This window comes from Ambystoma mexicanum, chromosome 5p, assembly GCF_040938575.1.
Source record: "Ambystoma mexicanum isolate Mex_15411 chromosome 5p, UKY_AmexF1_1, whole genome shotgun sequence".
Classification (NCBI taxonomy): Eukaryota; Metazoa; Chordata; class Amphibia; order Caudata; family Ambystomatidae; genus Ambystoma; species Ambystoma mexicanum.
Window position 1 is genome coordinate 1365900288 of NC_090930.1, and position 21677 is coordinate 1365921964.

The 21677-nt window shown below is 47.7% G+C and overlaps 1 protein-coding gene across 1 annotated transcript in view; it reads left to right on the forward strand.

Moving 5' to 3' along the window:
• TRIO (trio Rho guanine nucleotide exchange factor) overlaps nucleotides 1-21677 on the forward strand; it is a 3834156-nt gene that overhangs the window by 1506256 nt on the left and 2306223 nt on the right. The window lies entirely within an intron of this gene.

Consider the following 21677-nt stretch of genomic DNA (forward strand, 5'->3'; position numbering starts at 1 on the left):
AATACTAGTTGGGTATAAGATATATGATCAGTAAGCAAAATCTAAAACTGAGGAAAAACCCTTGGAAGGGCTAATTACCGCAACTCGAAACAACTTGGGCCTGGAGGGTACTGTTTTAGAGGCCTTTCCATTTGGAGCCCTGTCTCTGGAACTCACCTCAGGAAATGGTGATATGAAGCTATTGATTGTTAATATCTACAGGCATATAGGTATTGCTGTTGCTGAAGTTTTTGTAACTAATGTCTGTACCTTAGTGAATGGTCGCTGAAATATGAGAGGGGTTGGATTATCATAGTAGGCGATTTAAATGCTGAAAGTGATTTTGAAAACCCCACATGGGAAGTTTTTGAAGTTGACATTAATGAAAGGGGAATAACAACTAAGAAGAAAATTGGTACAATCTGGTTTGTGGGATTAGGTAACATCAAACTAATGCCCCTGGTGGGTCTTAAGAATACCCCTAGTCAGATTTCGATATGGCAATCATGGCATCGAGGTACTACCTCATCCATGTTAGATTATATCTTTCTAGACAATCAGTTAAGAAGTAAATGCACTTGTTTTACAGTGACTCCAAATTAGTGAACTGACCACTCCATTCTATTTGCATCTTTTGATGTCACTATTACTACTAAGGATTTCAGACCTCAAATTAAGTCAGATTCAGCAATGTCAGGCCATGCTGTTGTAAGGATGCCTGGTAATATTGTAACTGTAAATCACAAGCTAAGGGTTTCACTAAGTGCTACCACTATGGAGTGGAAATTGAATAACTTTAATGTAGATGAAATCCAAAAACTTTGTGACTCTATGATTAGTAACCTTGCTTAACAACAAAGAGGTGTGGCGTGAATGTAAGACCTATTAATTGCTACAACCACATGGTTGCACAAGCTAAACTTACTATGAGGAGAGACCTACGCTTGGTTAGAAATTTAAATCTTGATCAGATTTCGCTAAAAAGCGAATTAAACAAAAATATAGAAGCTTCTGCAATGGGAAAAAATGCTAATTACTTCAAGATGATGCTGAAATGATGATGGGAATCTTGATGAAGGCCAATGTTAGTTCCTTTTGGTCCCTGGTAAATGGTCAGGAGCCAAATTTTGTGGTATCACAGTTGAACTCTATTTCGGAAAAGGAGTGGCTTATATTTTTCTCACACAGATTTGGACCAGTGTCGAGTACAGATGTCCAGGGGGAAGGGTTAGATTGGGAAAATCTTGTGTTTGAGAGATGGAACCCTGTCCTGGATATTCATCTTGTAGTGAATTTAATCAAAAGCACTAATATCTCGGGCAGCTGGCCCGAACAGTTTAACAAACCGATATCCATAAAACAGGAATTGCTCCAGTTTCTTGAAGTACTGCGCATATAGTACTGATTTTAAAGTGCGGTAGTAGGTCGGATCCAAAGAACTACCGACCCATTGCCTTGATAGATGCCGATTGCAAAATCTTTTCGGCATTTATTTTAATGCATCTCTTAGAATGGGAAAAGCAATACCACCCACTCAATGTGTTTCAGACAGGGTTTCTTAAGGGTCATTCGACCAATGTGAACGGGTTGATATTGAAATGCCTACAGAAAGATGCCTGATGTAAAGAGAAGGGACAAACATGTATGGCCTTGGTCAACCTCTCTGCCGCTTTTGATTGTGTTAATCGTAACGCTGTGGAAGAAGTTGGCCGGCAGGGGTCTGCCTGTAGGCCTCCTGAGACTCATTGAGCGAGTATATAAAAACTGTGGTATACAGGTACATCTCAGCCAGCTTGGGGATATGCCGGCCAGGGTACAATGCTATCGAGGGGTCAGACAGGGATGTGTCCTAGCTCCCTGGATCTTCAACCAATATTTATCCGATGTAGGAGTGTTTTTTAAGAAAAGGACTGCTTGCACTTAGAGTGGGCCAAAATAAGATCGTATGGTTATCATATGCAGATTATTTTTTAATATTTGATTGTACAAAAATAGGCATACAACGGCTGTTAGATTATTTTGCCAGTTATGCTAAAGACAATGCTTTAATTCTAAACCCAGAAAAGATGAAAATAGTGACATTTTCTAAGCGACTGTAGGTACTTCTAACAGCCTTACGTATTTGGGCTTCACTAAAGGGAACAAAGACCTTGCTGACTAACCTCAGTTATAAAGCAAGACTTTTGGCATCCCAAATGCAAAAAATAGATCAAAGGTTTGGCAGGTTTACATTGAGGCCAGCCTTGATGTTTTCCTTTTTTTTTAAAAAAAACGTTTGTTTATTGGCAGAAAGTTAAGACAGGTACAGCATACATTGCATAGAGATAAACAGAAATCACAACATCACATTTAGGCATTGCATCACACATTTTCCCAAGACCGCACAGAATAGGGGAGGGGGGAGTATTGACAACACGAGGGAGCGCAAAATGCTCTGTACTTATGATGCGTCGGGTGGGCCCGGCGGGGGGGTGGAACTCCACTCAACCTCGTCTTTATTGTTCAGATAACTGCAGAATTCGATCCACACATTTTTGGGGCGGGATAACATAGGTAGGGATCCAATATACACCTCTTCACACATTTGTACCCAGGTGAGGGCTTTCAACCACATCTCAAGGGTGAGGGGGGAGCGGCGCTTCCAACATTGTAATATGCATCTTTTAGCGACAATAGCACTTACATTTAAAAACCTTGACTTTTTCTTTGCATTTTCTCCAGCCCATATCCCAAACAGTAGAGCCAGTGGTTCAAGGTCCACTGGAGACCCAATTATCTCTGCGAGCGCCCTCGCTACCTCTGTCCAAAACACAATCAGCGCAGCACAGGACCAAAACATGTGTATATGTTCTGCTTCTTCAGATTTACATTTTGGACATGTATGAGTCGGGTTGTGTGTGAATTTCGCCACTCTTTGCATTGTATAATACAGTCTGTTGAGGAGTTTATACTGTATGCAACGAAATCTAGCGCTAAGGAAGACTTTGCGCGTGTGTGCACACATTTTGTTCCACATTTCTTCATTGATTTCCATTTCCAGCTCCCTAGCCCATGCCTCTCGTGGTTTGAGGGATGTATTCTCTAGTTGTTCTAGCTGCATTCTATACAGAGAGGATACTATGACCCTGCCGCCTGTAGAGTTTGCTATCTATTGAAGTTCGGGTGAGTCTGGGGGCTCGTCTGGGTATGAGGGCCACATTGCTCGGACCACCGCTCTTAGCCTGAAGTACTGTAGCAACTCGAGCGCTAAGTTGGAGTGTTCAGGTCGCCACGTTTGGGGGGCGATACATTTGCCTTCAGGGTATAGATCAGTTAGCGCTCGATATCCCAGGTTTTCCCAGTGTCGTAGAAAATTCTGGTCGTGCGTAGGGGAGAGTCCTGGGAATTGCCATATGGGAAGCCACTTATAATATGGACGATGCTCTTGTTTAGAGTTCAAAATCCTATTCCATGCTCTAATTGTGGTGGCCACAGGGTCTGACGGGGCGTCTGTCTCGAACGTGCAGTGTAGTAATAGGGTCATGACATTGGTCCCATCGCCTGCCAGTTTCTCTAATTTGACATGAGGGGGCAGGTTCAAGTGTGCGTACCAGTGCGTGGCATGTTGGGCCTGCGCCGCGATGCAGTACAGTGTTAGGTCTGGGGCTGTGAAGCCCCCTTTCTCGTACGGTGGGGTCATATGTTGCCACTTCTTGCGGACAGCACCCGAATGCCAGAGAAATTGGGCGCACACCGAGTGGAGCCTCTTGAAGTATTGCTTCCCAGGCCACACTAGGACATTAGCAAAGATATAAAGGAGCTTGGGAACCGCTATCATTTTTACTAGGGACAGCCTGCCCGCCAGGGACAGTGGGAGGTTGCGCCATCTGAGCATCTTGGATTCGATGAGCTGTGCTGTTGCCTCGTAATTATCCATCAATAGGGAGGTTTTGGTTAGTGATGCTTGTACCCCTAGGTACTTAATGCCCCCTGGGACCAGCGTAGGGGAAATTCACAGGACGTTTGTTGGGTTGCCGCAGTGAGAGGAAATATTTCAGATTTAGAGTAGTTGATGGTGAAGCCAGAGAACGTGCCTATTTTGGTTATGTCACAGATGATCGGGTCTATATATGTGGAGGGGTTTCTAACATATAAGAGTACATCATCCGCGTACAGTGTGATGATTTCTGGCGTATCTTGTAAGCTAATACCTTTACGGGTGTGTTGGTCCCTAATGTGGTCTGCCATGGGCTCAATGGCGAGCGCAAAAAGGATGGGGGAGAATGGACATCCCTGGCGGGTACCCCTGTGTAGCGCGAAGGGAGAGGAAACAATGGAGTTGACCAGCACCCTGGCCATTGGGCCCGTATATAGCAGTTTTATATAGGAGATCATATTTGGCCCCACTCCCATTGTTCCCAGCACAGCCCATAGGTATTGCCATGAGACCATGTCAAATGCCTTCTGGGCGTCTAGCGTGACCGCCACTGCGTTTGCCTTAGGATCAGTTCTGGACATAACATTAAATAGACAGCGGATATTAAGTGCAGTGGAGCGGCCAGGAACAAATCCACTTTGGTCTGTGTGGACCAGGTGGGGCATGAACGGAAGGAACCCGTTTGCTATTATTTTGGCAAAGATTTTCATTTCCGTGTTGATAAGCGATAAGGGCCTATAGGAACCACATTCGTCTCGGGGTTTCCCTGGTTTAGGGAGGACAGTGATTAGGGCTTCCCTAAGGGAGGGTGGCTAACCAGAGTGATTCCATCCAAACCCCGTATAGTATGGGAGCAAGGATGGCAACATGCTCCTGGTAGAACTCAGATGCGAGTCCATCAGGATCCCGGGGCTTTGCTCTTTGGAAGGTCTGAGATTGTCTGGACCATCTCATCTAGGGTGAATGGGGCATCTAGTTGTTCCTTGGTGTTTTGGGAGATGAGGGTCATAGGGAGCGTTCCAGCAGGTCGTCCAAGTCATGGGCTGTGTGTTCCGGCTGAGGGCCATATAGCCTGGCGTAAAAACTGGTGAAGGTGTCAATGATGGCTTGGTTAGACCAGTGTCGTAGGCCGTTCTCGTCTACAACGCTATATATACGGGCCCTGCCTCTCTCCGCGCGCACTTGGCTAGAGTTCTTCTAGGCCTGTCACCCTCCCAGTACCTTCGGGCAGCCACGGGGCGAGCGTAGTATCGCACCTCGCTCAGAGCGTGAGATTCAAAAAGTTCTAGTTCAGTTCTGATTTTGGCTAGAGTTGCCGGAGCTGGCGCGGAGGCGTGTTCTTGCTCTAGAGTTTTGAGCTTATTTTCAGAGCTATTGAGGGCCTGCCTTATGGTTTTGAGGACCCCGGCCTCCCTTGGGATGCACATCCCTCTTATGTATTCTTTAAATGCCTCCCAACGTGTCCCCTCGGGTGTGTCGTGCAATTTGTTACTCTCGAAGAACATGTTTATATCCTCTAGGATCTCAGCTTTAAAGACAATATCAGATAGAGCCTCAGATTTAAAGTGCCAGGCAGGACGGGTGGCCAGAGTATTGCCCAGTTGGATCTGCAGCAACACGGGGGAGTGGTCAGAGAGCGTGCGTGCTAGGATCTTGACATCTGACACCCTACCGATAGTAGGAACATGTCTATTCTTGAAGAGCTGTCGTGCACTGTTGAGTAGAAAGTGTAATCTCTATCCTGGGGGTGGAGCGTTCTCCACACATCGTGTAAGTTTAGGGAATTCATGTGTGTGAGGAGTCATTTGGCGGCTCGAGACGTGACCCTGCGGGTAGTGGTTGTTCTGTCCAGGGCATTATCAAGTATCAGATTCATGTCTCCCCCCCATATAACGGGAACATCCACGTATTTCATAAGGATGGTGGTCACAGCATCTATAAATTCGGGGGAGTCAGTGTTGGGGCATATGAGTTCACAAGCAAGCATTCATCGTTAGCCAGCGTGCAGTGGAGAATTACATACCTGCCCTCTGTGTCAATGTGGGATGTGTGGAGCGTGAACTTCACTGATTTGTGAATGAGAGTCAGGACTCCCCTAGATTGGGTGGAGAATTGGGTATAGAACCTGTTGGAGGCCCCAGGACTGTGCCAGATTGGCAGACAGGAGTTTCAGAGCTTGTGTCTCCTGCAATAGGAGTACCTTAATCCCATGTCTTTGTGCATATGCTGTGATCCTGCCAGACTTTGTGAAATTTGTCAATCCCCGAACAATCCACATCCACGTTTTAATAGCCATGCTTACACTTTATGGGACATCTCAAACCAAGGATTTGTCTCTGTCTGTAACCATGTGTGCTGCGGTGGCATGGAGACCTGCTGGCCATTTATGGAACATCCCAATAGAAGGATCCATCTCTGATTACCACTACATGTGCTGCGGAGGCCCAAACCTGCTCCCTTTCCAAACCAGTCATTTCTTTTCTGCCGATTTTTATAGAACTCCCCCCAACTGCGCCACCCCCCACCCTCACCGCCCGGTACGAACTAGCAGTGCGATAGCACCCTCCCATGAAGTGACCATCTGCATGCCGTCCCCAACTTGGCATCGCTCGGTTTACCCTACGTGTAACAGGAATGTCAGGGTGTCATATCAAACCCGGCCACTCCGACCCGTTCACCCAACGGGGGCAAACCTGAAAACAGAGCAAAGAAACAGGTATTGCAATTGCAATGGGGGTCGCCACTGCCGTGTACCCAATTAAGCAAGTAGTTTGGCATGAAAGGCGCCTCTAGGGCAGCATTGAGGCTACAATGTGCTGTGTTACAGTGCAAAAATAATGACAGATGGTAGCAGGCAAGGAGCGATATCGTCACAATTAGTACATAAGAAATGTAGAAGACCTCAGTCGTTGTCCATCAAGTCGTTTACAGGTGCTTCCAGCGGGATCTGTGCTTCAATAAATTTGACAGCTTCTTCCGGAACTGTGAAAAAGTATAGTTTATTATGGTAGGTGAATTTCAGACGCGCCGGGAATAGCATTGCATATTCGATTGTCCATTCCCGGAGCATTTTCTTCACCCCATTAAATTGCTTGCACTCCGCCTGGACCCCCACCGAAAAGTCCGGGAAAATTATGATGATTTGTGAGTCCATTCTTAGCTCGCCCTTTTCTTGTGCCAATTGCAGTATATGGTCTCTGTCTCTATAGCTAAGGACTTTCGCTATTATCGGCCTGGGGAAGTCGCCTGGCTTGGGGCGGGGAGCGAGTGATCCGTGTGCCCGCTCGATTGTGAAGAATAGTGAGAGCGGAGGGTCGCCAAGGAGATCTTTGAGAAGGGTCTCGACCGCCATTTCCATGCAGCCCTTAAACGCCGACTCTGGAACCCCCACAATGCGGATGTTATTTCTGCGTGACCTCGATTCTAGATCGTCACACTTGGCCCTGACGCTTTTCATGTCACGCACTAACACTGACACAGTATTTTGTAGGGTGAGTATATTGTCTTTGTTTGCCCCAATTCTAGTTTCAGCCTCGGTGATCCTGGTGCTATGTTGATCTAATTGCGACCTAAGTGAGGCCACGTTTGTGTTTATATCGCCCAGTTTCTCGTGGAATGAGGCGAAATTATTTGCCATGGATTCCATCATTGTCGCCCGGTTGGGCTGTGGGGGGGGGGTCCATTGGGGGCTCCATGTCGGTGTCACTGGGGCTCCATGTCGGTGTCACTGGAAGTGGTGGTACCCTGCTCCAGCCTGGGCGCTAGCTTGGTAAACTTGTCCATGGCCCCGCCTTCAGTGGTCAAAGTGAGTGGGAGCGGTCGGGAGCGGTGCTCCTGTACTTTTTTAAATTACCTTTTACAGCTCCTATACTTTTATTTTGAAAAGAAACCGTTCCGGAAGCGGAATGGTTTCATTTTAAAATGAGTGTTGGAAGAAGTTGAAACTTGCACTTTCAGTGCACTGAACTGAACGTTCTCTTAAACAGAAGGTGCAAGTGTTTGGGGGGGTGTATTGGGAGTGGTGATGGGCTTTGTGGGGAGTGGGTGCAGGCTAGCAGAGAATATAGTTCCACTACCTCTTTTCGTACACTTCGACCACTGCCTGCCTTAGCTGCCCCACGAGACTTGTTGGGCATTACGAGGGTAGGTGGTACTATGTGTAAATATAGGAAGCCGTCGCTGCTGCAATTCAGGAGCAGAGTCTGGTAGGCTGGGGGGGGGGCAGCAGATCAAGGTGGCGTGGGGCCAGACACTCTGAAGCAGAGCTAGAGCGTCAGGATACCTTCAGTAGGAGCTCTTCTTAGGTGCTCAAGCGGGGGGTCACAAGGCTGGGGGCAGGGAACAGCGCTCAGCGCCGCAAATCAGCAGGAGACGACGGGGGCCCCCAAGAGTAGCAGAAGAAGGGCACTATATCAAAACAATCCCAGGAGGTGGGCCGAGTGGGCTTCAGGTGCCAGAGTGTAGCGACCAGTGGCGGGTAAGGCACAGCGCAGGGGGGGGGGATCGCCCCGCCAGCCCCACAAAGCAGATGGTATGATTCTCTGTATCAGGGGGGGCCAGGCGCGAGGATCTGGAGCAGAGCCCCCCCCGACCGGTGATGCTGCGGTATGGGTGACCGTTGGTGCCCACGCTCCAACTGTGGCAGCGCCAGGTGGGGGGAGTCCCCTTTTATAAGTATGCCTATGCCTGCTTGTTGATCCCAGCCGTGTGGGCCGTGTTTCCTGTGCAGGGACCCACAGAGGGCAAAGGCTGCGTTGTGTGGCAGGATGGTTATGGGGACCCAGCAGTGGGCCAACAGCTTGTGGTGGGGATGCAGGGTCCAGATGTTAGCCCGAGTAGTAAGGCACAGGAGCTGGGAACTGTGTGCCCGATGGATGCAGCTTATACACATGTACCAGCGGCCCCCCAGCTCCTCACCTCGATCTCCAGTCTCCAGTGGCCCGGGCACCCTCAGGGCGAGCCCCTCCGCAGGCGTGGCGGCCGCGGCACCTCCAGCTGTATGGGGCACGGTGGAATCGCGGCTTGGAGGCGACCGCCGCCTGCAGCACCAGGGCAGGCCGAGCCCGCAGGAGGACCGCAGGGGAGCCGGCGTCAGGTGGAGGCCCTGCACGGAGTCCAGCAGGGAGAGCACATCTCGGCCCCTCCGGCAATGAGGGGGTCCCGCAAGCAGCCCGCGCCGATTCCAGGGCGGAGAAAGGGAGGGAGGGTCCAGCGCTGGCTCCGCAGCCGGACCAGCCGCAGCAGGACTGGAAGTCACATCGTCAGGAAGCTGCACCACAGGGCAGAGTGCGGCCCGGCCAGGCTCCCCACCGCCCACGCGGCCCGGATGACGGGACGCCACGACCTGGCTCCAGCGGTCCGATTTTCCCCCAGATTAAGTATAGATGTAGCCCACGATCAGCGCTACATATAACGAGTGTTTTCACAGCAGGTACTGGTGTTTCGCCGTCGATGGAGGATTGCTGGGCATGGAGCTCAAAGCCTAAGCAGCCATCTTGGCGACTGCTCAACAGCACCCCCAGCCTTGATGTTTTTCGAGGGTAAAATGGCACCTAAATTAACCGACAGTCTTGAATTGTTCCCTGCTGTGTTAAGTAAGGCTCTAAGTAAAATAGAGGGTAGTATTTGGAGACGGGTCCTCCGTGTCTCTCGAGCAATCCCTGTAGCAGCCATTAGGTTTGAACTGGGATATGTTTAGCTCTGGGCTCGGGTTCAATGGAGGATGTTCTCTCTCTACGCAAAAATCATGGTCCCATTGCCAAACTCACTTTGAGTTGATATATATTAACATGAGGAAAAATGCATTTCTAATTGAGTTTAATAACAATTGTGAAGAAATTCTTCATAACATAATATTGATTCCGATATAGATATCTTGATTGGAAATCCCCTGTTAACAAAAAAAACGCCTCTTGGATTACGACTGGATTAAAACAGAGCAATTTCATGAATATAGTTCTATGAGCCACTTGAGCCATGAACATAAACAACAAGGATCTATCTCAAAAATACTACTTCTATTCCCTAATCGGTACTATCGAGGAATCTTGCTAAGGCTAAGATGGAATCTATTACCTACAAAGCAGATACTGATTAGAAGTAACCAAATACCACCAGAAGAAAGTAATTGTAGGTTGTGATATGAAAGGTGAAAATGCTAGGCATTTAATCATGGAATGTGGGGCATTGAAAGATTTAAGGCAAGCTCACTTGGGTTCTTTGCAAAATTACTTCACATATACATCGGATGATCTAGTATGGAGTCGCTGCCTCAATATTCAAAATACCTATGAAGGGTTGGCCTTGTCGGGATTCCTTAAAAGTATTACGTTTGGATAGGATGTGGTGATAATCATAAAATAGCTGATTGGTTCGTGCCCTTCCCCCTTTGATCAACCGTTAAAATTTGGGGGAACATTTTGGCACTTGATCTTGATGGTCTGAAATTTACTTTTTAAAATCTCTTTTAATGAAATATGGAGAATTGTTTAATGGATTACTGTTAATTGATTTAGGGAACATTTTACTGTCTGTTCTGATTGCTTTGTTTTAACCTTTTTATCTGGTATTATATATATATAGTTATTTAACTGTTTTGTATGTTGTAAATTGTAAGGGTTTGAATAAACCAAATGCAAAAAAATGAAAATTAGAAAAAAAATAACTAACTAGAAGAGGAGTTGCCTCATTATGTTGATTGTTTAAAGGTTGTTTATACACACCAGCACATAATCCAAAAATTGAGCAGCACAGGAAGCTGTGGCTGTTTTTGTTCAGTGGTTGATTCTCAAAACTCTGTCGCAATTGAAATGTATTTGTGTGGGGTGACACACAGAGCCCCTCTCAGAATTGGTTTCAGTAGTGAATCACTGTTTCTTGTCCATAGCAGAAGACATGAGTGAATGTAACCTTGGATGAGGGGCCAACAGCTGTGAGAGGAACTGGACCTCCAAGGGAAATGTGAAGGGATAGAGGTCGCAGAGTTGGCGCTCCTGACCCACAAAGCAATCCGCATGGCTTTGTGACTAGTATTACTAAGGATCACTATTGCGAGCAGGTTGAACATTGGAAGTTTGGGTGTTTTTAACAGGCATCAACTTCATGCTATGGGAGCAATTGCTCAGTCTGCCCCTCTTTTAACAAATGTGATGAGAAGAATTTACACCTGCATGCTAAACAACAAATGGCACTTCGGTGTCAAATGACACTTCTTTCCATACATTGGTGCCATTAGATTGAGAAGGCCCTTTTATGAAATGGGAAAAATATTCCATGACTAATAGACACAGGCAAGTTTTTCAGCAATTAAAGGTAAAGATTTTCCATATTTTTACTATTTTCTGAAACTGTGAGCTATTGTTTTGTAACAAAACTTTATTTGCTTTAAAACCATAAAAGCAGTTCTGTGAGCTATTAATATTGAGAGTAGTCCAGTGACTCAAGTGCCCATTGCCCCAATCTCAGATAGTCATGCATTCTCTTGAGCTCATTGTCACCAGTACGTTTATTAGGAAGGGACTTGTGTAAGTTAAGGTGCACCATTTCTTTGTTCTCGAGAATGAGGTTTGCTACATATTCCAAATGAACATGAGGGTGAGGAAAAAGCAATGTAACAAACAAAGCAGTACTTGGGAGAAGAAAGGGGTGTGACAGACGAAGCAAGACAGGCAGGTTTAGAGGAATTAGTGCCAAAGGTGCCTCAAATTGGGTCAATCAAGTTTATTCGAAACTAAATTTCATAAACAATAACAAGCAATACAAATAGTGTGCCAATTATATAAAACAGCAGTATAAGATGAAATATGAATAAAATACAATAAGCAATGCAATACAAATAAAACGCACATATAAATCGATGAGCAAAATTGATTACAAGGCATGCACAATACGAAATTAAGAGGGTAGCTTGAGGAAGTTCCCTCTTGGGTTCCAAGCCCTGTATAAATATTTAGCCACTACATACGTTATTGCTTCATTGCTGGTTTCTTTACAAAATGAATAAGCTTCCAAGAAAGTATGCTTTCCAAAAAGTAAAAATCTTGATTTAAGATATACTCTTGTCAGATTCATGTATTGCGGCCAAAACGATTTTTATAATCGTATCTTCCTTATGTTTGGTATCCAATAAGTGTTAATTCTGTTTTGGTGTTGTTTTTACCCCTGGGTTTAGTCACATATCCACTTGTCCATTGCCCTCCATTTACTCTTTGACATGAACACACTATGGCAAGGATCGGCTCTCTTCTTGTGAGAAAACATCTTGTATGGCTTCTCTATATTTGTAGAGACCTGGGGTACTCCACACTCTCACCCAATAGAACACAGGCCTGCTAGCAGTCAAATTCCTTGAGTAGAGTAAATGTAGTTCTTCATGTAAAAGAATAATTGACAACCTTTTGGCGAGGCTCGGGATGAATTTCAAGAAGCCATTTCCTTGTATAGATAATTTGGTTGTGTTAGTGCAACCCCAGGTCTTGGCACTGTACAATGTAGCCTGTCTCTGCTGGAGTTTATACACTTCTAGGGTTGGGCTTAGAGCACCATGTACCTGCTCTTTGGCAAATGTTGCCTTGACCTCTCCATATCTTCCCTGCAGAGGAGAACCTTAATCCCAAATAATCATTACCCTTGGTTTCTTTGATGGGTCTATCCTCATTGCAAGCCTTAGGGTGTGGGACTTTTCATTGATGTCCCATACAAAAAGAGCCACGATCTAAAGATATGTACATTCAAGTGTGGCATGCAATGTTGAAGTGGAAAAACTCAGACGCATTGGAAATAGCATTTGATACAAAAACAAGGGACATCCATGAAGATCCCTAAGAGATGTCATTTGAATAAAGAAGGGTTCATCCAACCTTGCCAATAATCTCTGTGACTGTAGAATGTATATATGTCCAAAATATTTTATCTGTCCTGATGAAGGCCTAAAGAAAAACGAAGGGGCGCTCAACAAAAGAGCAGACTCCATTTTTATAGGCAGAAACATACCATTGTCGACATTGTTTTTTTAAAAAACAGTGATTTATTGAGTTAATGAAAATCTGAGACCAAAAACAGTCATTTACTTTTCTCTGTTGACTTTTTGTGGGTGCCAACTAGGCTTGACCGATGTAGATAGTTGAAGTGACGATGTTGAATTGGAGGTACATGGCACAGACAATTCACTGTGTTTTATGGAGTGAAATTTCACCAAAAGAAAAATGTATTACACTAGAAAAAACGGAGGCACACTTTACTAACCCCATCACAATAAACTTTGACCTAATTGAGTCTAAAATGTTTGTGTTCAAAGTGAATCTATATTGTATTGTTTTTTTAACTTTTGTGAAAAGGAATAAAATATAATTTTGTTTAAGTGTTTGGGTTGCTCCTGATTGAAAACGTGGGTTATGATTGGAGATATACTGTGTTGATGCATAGGATGGGTGTGGAATAGCCAGCAAACCTAAGAGTCTCCTATTGGTGCTGTTTTTTGAACATTTATGAAAAGGCAGAAGAGGGTCGATACCAGGTCACATCCTTGCTGCATGCCCTTCTCCACCACTAATGTGCCGGTATTATCTTTATGGCTCCATATTACAGCTGTATTGTTATCCCCATGTAGGAGTGTGAGACAGACATGGTATCAAGAGATGAGACAGACCACTCATTGGGAATTCAACAATAGAATTGTTATTTAGTATCTGGATGGGTATAATGTCCAACTGGCCCTATCGCTATGGTGGGGAGTTCCCTACCTAAAGAAACTAAGGAAAGTCTATGTCCGTAAAACCAAATCAAAATGTCTGTGTGAAAACATATGCTTGCCTTTACGTCTAATACAAAATGTAGTGCAGGGTTATTCTAACTCAGTAGTGTTCAACACAAAGTCTGGAGCAGCCTATAGCTCCCTTTCCCAAGTTCATGAGACAGTTCCAACAATGATGGGTTTCAAATGTTCCATCAGGACTTGGGTTTCTCTTCCCCAGGTTTTAAGCACACTTGGTTTCTGTATGAAAAGTTCCAAAAGAGCTCAGGGTTCCCTTCTCCAAGCTGCAAGCACTGGTTCACAAAACAATGTTCCAAAAGAGCTCAGTGTTCTTTCCCCAAGCTTCAAGCACTGGTTCACCAAAACAACCTCACTATGTTCCGCTTTATGTTGTTTCGGGGTTGTGTTCACTATTCTTCTGGATTTGTTGGGGCTTCGTGGTCTAGGCGCAGTTGACAGGCTGCACGGCCCACCCATTTCAGTACACGGAACCAGTTACACTTGCCCCAGCGTTCTGCCACCTTGACTTAGATTGGTTTGGCAGTTCACGACCAACTCTGAAGCTCACAAGTTCAAAGATTAATGATTTCTCTTTCTTGGCACTTCCTTGGTTCTGTCTTCCAGATTCTACTTCATTAGCTTTCATTTATAGCCTTCACTTCCACTTGTTATGATATGATTGGTTATTTATAACGCGCTTAATACCCAGAGGATTGTAAGCGCGGACCTGGGGATCAAACCTGTGTTGCTCCGCATCGTCTTGCTTCCAAGGCGATCACGTTGCCCTTGAGCTATACTACCAAGACAGCTTAATTTTGCTTGTTCTGCATTTTGCTCACACATCACTGGCTCCCCTCGGCTGCTCGTTCAGAGCTTTCATTTTCGTTTTCACCACAGTAACAGTTCATCTTACTTTCTTAGTATCCTTGATTGATCAGAGACTTTTGAACACGTAGAATTCCTTCAGACATGACCACTCTGATATATTGTTTCTGCAAAATCCACTTCTAATGTTGCATTCATTTCAGTTTGTTGTTTTGCTTAGATCAGAGGTTTTCGAGAACATGCCTATCACACGCAACCACTTTGATACAATGTAACTCAGCAACTTTCATACACGCACCGGGTTTCTTGCATTCTCTGAAACTCACTGGTCACAGCGCTCTTCTCTTTAGCTACCCCGTTGAGATGATTTCTTGTATTTGAAGTCAGGGTCTCACTGCCTGCCCCTCAGACACTCCTGGACTGGTACTTCTATTCAAGGAAACAAGCACTATTTTGCCACAGCGAAGGGACCGACACTCTCCACAGTTTCCTACTCCCTCCTTTCCTCCCTCTCTCCCCCGCACGCATTTCCACTCTGCTTCACTGTGCAACCCTTCAGCTTCTAAGCATCTCCTTTGGGTTCCTGCCGGCTGGGCTGGCCTTCCTGCTGCTCTAAGTTTTCTGGTGCTCCACCTTTTATACACCTGAGCCCCATCAAGAGGTTTCAGGTGTGATTCACTTGCCTGGTTTGCCTGATTACAATTAGGCCAATTACTGGGACATGCCTGAACTTCAGCCCTGTAGTCTTCAGGATCCCTCTTCTTCGTCTCCCAGTACTATGTTTTGTTTCCTAAAGGTAGCCTGTATTACTCTTAGACATCTTCCTGTTCTCAGTACTTTGGTATGGAGGGAGAAAAAAGTTTATTAGAGGAAGTCAATCTTGACCCTAGTTGCTCTTTCTTTGCTCTCCTGTTAGAATGGGAAGTAGGTGATATTTCAGTTTGTTTGGTTCTTGCCCCAGTATCAAATGGGGTTTATGATAGGAAGTAGTTATTATTCCCAGTTGTCTCTTTATAAACTCAATATTTCGTAGGATTGAAGAGGGGAATATCGGATAGGGCTGACAATAGCCCATTAAGGCTGAGGGAGGGGAGAGAAGTTCAGAATCATAAAGTGGTAATTACTTTTACTCCTACGTCCCGTCTCTTTCCTCCATACTGTATGGCCGTCCCTTCCTAGAGACGGGAGATGGAACCTTTCTCACCAGAAAAATCATCTTCCCCTTTAAATTTAGAGGCGCGCGGGGCGCGGCTTTGGGAGCATGCACTCCCCTGACTCCGCCCACCGGTGCCACTCCCCAGTCCTCTTTTCTGCGCCGATGTGAACGGACCACTTTCACCAGTGCTCCTCGGTTAGGCCTTGTAATTCCATGTGCTCTTCCCCAGAGAAGTAGCTTGTCTTCTTTTTTTCTAATATTAGGTATTACTCTGTCCTCTGGCGCCACGCTCATCCCCTGGCGCATGACGACGGCAGGCTTCAGCAGGTGTCCAGCCTGCGAGGGTCCCTTCCCAACATGCGACCCCCACACCCTCTTCCTCCGGTGCGTAGGCCCAGACCACAGCTGGGACAGTTGTACCGTGTGCAACGCCCTGAGTCCACGTGTTCAGGAATCGATTAGCCAGGTGGAGGGTGCTTATCGGAAGATCGCCTCCAGAGGACCTAAAAGCATTCATGAAGTGGAAGACCAGGCCAAAGGTAGGTGCCCTGTTCTCCTCTGCACCCCGCAAAGGCAACTCCTTCCCAAGGAAGCGCCCAAGCGGGAGGGACCTCTCGGGTCCTAAAACCAGCAAGAGCACAGAGGCTGATCCAGCTACCGGCCACCAGGCTGAGGGGTTGCAAGATCCTACCGGTGCTATCGCAAAGGGGCTGCAAGGCTCTATTACCGGGTCCCAACCCGAGGGGCTACACCCTAACACAGGACTGATGTCTGAGGGGGCGCCTTTACAAAGCACTACCGGCAGCACATCCAAGGGCTCTCCGGCTACCAGGCTTCGACCTGAGGTGCAGGGAAGGTCACAACCACCTCCGCTCAGCGTACTGGTGGAAGCCGGTTCCAGATCAGCAATTTCCACAACGCAGGCACGTGGCACAGAGCTAAACAAAATGGCCTCCAGGCCACACATAATGGCGGCTCATCCGATGCCTTTTTCCTTCGGAGACTAGGCAGAGGAACGAGCTTCCAGGTGGGATTGGTCAACTCCTGTTACTTGGTCCACATCCTATCCATCCACTTCGCAGGGCAGATACACTTCGCCCTATGCAGCGAGACCGGGCACGCCCAAGACACAGCAGCCTCAGGGCCCGACCCCTATGCCTATACCATCAGGCACCCCTCCGGCCTGCGAAGACAGGTTCTTTGAGAAGTTCCTTGCACTCATGATATCACCACAGATGGGTACCATCCTCATGGACGTGATCAGGGATATGCTCCCTCCTGTACAGCCGCAAGCACCCACAGCCACACAGCCCCTGGGACCAGCTCAGCCCCCGGCTCCTATGCCGTACCAGTCACGGCAGCCCCGCCTCCCATGCCGGTATCAGTCCCGGCTCTCCCTCCTCAGCATCCTCCGGCACTGATACTCCGCGTGCCACAGCTGCCTGTGCCGAGCACTCTTCCTGCTCCCCCGGACCCACAGGACACAACACTGGACACAGACGAGCCGGAGGACCCGGACACCCCATCGTCAGCCAAAGCTTTTCATGAGCGGCTGGCCGGACTGGCTGAGTACCTGGGAATCCCACAGCCACAAGTGGAACAACCGGAGGTGGAGGTACTGGCTGAAGTTTTCATGGTACGACCTACTTCTAGAACGGGAATTCTGCTTCAAAAAGATGTAGCACCTGCCAAAAAAGGTTGACTCAAGCCACACTCAACCCAACCTACCAATAGGCGCCTCAATGCGAAGTACAGGCAAACGGAAGGGGATCCCCTCCTATTGTCCGCGCAAACCATATTCCTTGGTTATAGCAGCAGCATCACTATACTCCAAGCCACAATCCTCCTCTGCGGCTTCGACCTCTGCACTCCTGGGCAAGAAGGAAATGTTTTTAGAGGCGTTCAGGAAGAAAATATATTTCGAAGGGATTGTGTCCTCCGACGTATTCCTCATCTTAGATATCTCCTTCCAGCTCTGCTGGCCTCGGAAAATTTTTTCTCTAGAGGGCGCTGCGCGTCGACGTCCTCCGAGTCGATGTCCTTCGACAGCCGCCGTATCGACATCGACGTCATCCTGCCTATAAAGGCCGCGCGCAGCGTCCGTTGCTCAGTTCCGTTTTTCCGCGCTTACTCAGTGCCTCGGAATACCGTTGCTCAGTTCTTAGTCAGATTAATCCTATTTACCTCGAGTTATTCGATCCGTACTCGATGGCTTCCTCGTCGGAACCGACAACTCCTCGATCCGGCTTCAAGAAATGTCGAGATTGTGGGAAAAAGATGTCGTTGACCGATCCTCACAGAATTTGTCTGTGGTGTTTGGGAGCTGAACACCATTGTTCGGAGTGCGAGGACTGTATGTCCATGACAGCTAAGGCCCTGAAGGAGCGTAGGGGGAAGCTAGAGAAAGGTAAGACTTTTAGAGCTTCTTCTTCGTCGACGAAGTCGAGACATTCGTCTCCTCGTCACCATTCGCGCTCCAGGTCTCGGAGTGGGTCTCATCACTCCTCGAGATCGAAGCACTCGAAGAGGAGACGTCGAAGATCCCCTTCTCCGTCTTCCTCTTCCTCTGTTTCGCCAAAAAGAATCCCTTGCCCCACGAAACATAGTTCCCGGGCTGAATGGGAGGAATTCCGAAAAAATATGATGAGCGTCTTCGAGAAAGCGGCCTCGACCCCCTCGAAGACTGCAGAGAGCGATGCTCTGGTCGAAAGACCGGAAGGTCAAAAACGCCGCGAGTCGCAGTACCCGGCGAAAGAAACCTCTCGAGCGCGTCTCGAACCCTCGAGCAGGACTATGACCTCCAAACCTTCCTCGAAGGTTCCGTCGACGTCTAGGTCGATGTCTTCGACCCCGTTGTCGAGGGGACCTTCGACACACGGGTCTGTCGACTCGATGCCGGCTTCGACACCGGCGTCGACGCCAAGAAAAGTCACGGTTACCACACATCCAGTGACTATCCCCAGGCCCTCGACGTCGATGGCTTCGATATTGTCGAGTAGAATTCCAATTCTGTCGAGGTCTTCGAGGCCTCCGCCTCTATTTTCGACGCCACGCTCGAAGCCTTCGACGTCGACGACACCGACGTTTTCGAGGCCAATAATGACAAGTTCGGCACCCTCTGCCTTGGAAATGGGATTTACTCCCTTTATGAGTTCAGAACAATTGAGAACTATATCCTCAATTTTAGAAGAGGGTGATTTGTCTGAACAGGAAGACACATTTGAGTTACAGGGACCTGTAACCCCAGTTAGAGAGGAATTTTCCTCTGAAGAGCGCAGATTAAAGGATCTTTATGATTCTTTACATGAGGCAAGTGGGTTAGACACTTCCCCTGAGGTGGAGTTTGCTAAACCAGACCCGGGGGAGCATGCTGAAACCCCCTACAGAGCCTTAATGGCCAGGATTACAGTGTTCATGGGGTGGTCTGCACCTTCACAATCTTTCCAACAAGATGACCTCACGGATATTCTTGACAAAGGCCCACAGGAGGATCCTGTGGTGCCTTTTCATAAAGCTCTTCAGAGAAAGATCATGACAGACTGGGAAACCCCAGATGTAGTACCAGCAGTAAATAAAAAACTGTCTACAAAGTACAGGGTATCTTCTACAGACCCAGAGTTTTTGTCTAAACACCCATCCCCAGAAAGTCTGGTGGTACAGGCAGCATCCTCTACCGATGTCAAGACGGCTTATCCTACCGTCCCACAGGACAGGGACGATAAAAAATATGATGCTATGGCAAAGAAAGTCTTTTCAGCATGCAGCATGGCGTTAAAATCGGTTAATGCTACTTGCACCCTTGCTAGGTTCAGCCATACACTTTGGGAGTGTGCTTCTACAGCGGCTGACTGCATCCCGGAGGGAGAAGAAAGGGATGCGTTCCTGAATATTATACAGGACGGTAAAGACGCTATGTGCGAATCCCTCCAGACGGGCATTGATTCGGCTGACAGTATCAGCAGAGCAATGGCGGCAAGTACATCAACCAGGAGATTCGCTTGGTTGAGAAAGTCGGGTTTTGCCCCAGATGTGCAAGCCAGGCTCTTGAACATGCCATTCGATGGCTCTTCTTTGTTCGGGAAAAAGGCGGATGACAGTTTAGAGAAACTGCAAACTTCAAAAGCAGCAGCAAAATCCCTAGGAGCTGCAATCCGCCAGACTCCTTTTCGTCCCACAGGAACCTCTGCGAGGGGCAAGTCCTTTCGCTTCTACTCCGCATTCGGAAGCGGTAGAGGACGACCGGCTCAAAGGGGTCAAAGAAGAACTACCCGAGGTGGACGGGGTAGATATTCAAAAGCCGCAGCAACAGCAGGTGCCTCTTTACCATCGGCATCTGCATCAGCCGCCCCAAAACCACTCTGAGGACTTCCCTCACAGGACACCTGTAGGAGGCAGGTTGACTCAACATCTGACGGTATGGCAGGCTATCACATCAGATGCTTGGGCATTGGAAACAGTTGCCCAAGGTTACTGCCTGCCTTTCCTACGTATACCTCAGAGTCATCCACCGGGGATCAGCTCTCAGAAAGCTCCAGAACCGCTCCTCTTGCAGGAAATTTGGGACCTGCTAGAGAAAGGTGCCATAGAACGTAGCGGAGAGGAGCAAGGGCTGGTACTCCCCTTACTTTCTCATTCCAAAGAAAGACGGAGGAATGAGACCCATCTTGGACTTGCGAGAATTGAACAAATTCCTCAGAAAAGACAAATTCAAGATGGTCACTCTTTCTCAGATCCTCCAGGCCCTTCAGTTCCAGGACTGGTTGGTATCTCTGGACCTTCAGGACGCTTATTTCCATGTGCCTATCCATCTCAAACACAGGAAATACCTGAGGTTCGCAATTGGCAACTCTCACTATCAATTTCGAGTGCTGCCATTTGGGCTGACCTCCGCCCCGAGGGTCTTCACCAAGTTAATGTCGTTAGTGGCTGCAAGTCCAAGGAGGGAAGGGATTCACGTATACCCCTACCTGGACGATTGGTTGATCAGGGCTGTTTCTCCGGAACAAGCTCAGATCCAGCTAAATCACGTGTGCCACTTCCTTCACAGAGTGGGCTTCTCCCTCAATTTAAAGAAGTCACAAATGATACCATCGCAGAGACTCCAGTTCATAGGAGCGATCCTGGATACTTCCCTGGGAAAAGCCTCGCCACCAGAGGTGAGGGCTCAAGATATTCTACAGATGGTTACCAAGTTCCAGCATGCCCAACGTCTCCCAGCCTTCGACTTTTTGAGGTTGCTAGGCCTCATGGCATCCTGCATTTTCCTAGTGCCAGAGGCTCGCCTGAGAATGAGATCCCTCCAGTGGGCACTGAGGACTCAGTGGTCACAATTCTCAGGGAGAATGACAGATCTTCTTCAGGTTCCCGGCAGGGTGGCTCGAGACCTTCAGTGGTGGGCCTGTCAGGAGAACATTCTGAAAGGAGAACAGTTTTGGCAACCCTGGCCGGAGATAACAGTAGTCACGGATGCCTCACTCACGGGGTGGGGAGCCCACGCCAACGACTTGACCATCAGCGGTAGTTGGTCTCCATCGGAGTCCAGACTACACATCAACCTGTTAGAGCTGAGAGCCATCAGACTTGCGCTGAAGGCGTTCCTGCCAGCTGTACAAGGGAAGAACGTCCTGATAATGACGGACAACACGGTGGCCATGCATTACCTCAACAAAAGAGGAGGCGTAGGATCACTACCCCTGTGCAGAGAGGCGATGCAGCTCTGGTTTTGGGCAATCCAAGAAGGAATCTCTCTATCGGCAGCTCACCTAGCCGGAGAGAAGAACTTGACAGCGGACGCTCTGAGCAGGCAGAACACAGTCTCCCACGAGTGGGAGCTAGCTCAGGAAGTCCTTCAAGAGATCTTTGCCCTTTGGGGAACCCCTCAGGTAGATCTGTTCGCCACCAGCCTAAACAGGAAATGCGACCTGTTCTGCTCAAGGGAATTTCCCCCGAGAGGAGCTCTGGGAGACGCGTTCATAGTGGACTGGGAGTTTCCGCTTCTGTACGCGTTCCCACCGGTCCCTGTCATTCCTCAAATGATCAGGAGGTTGAGA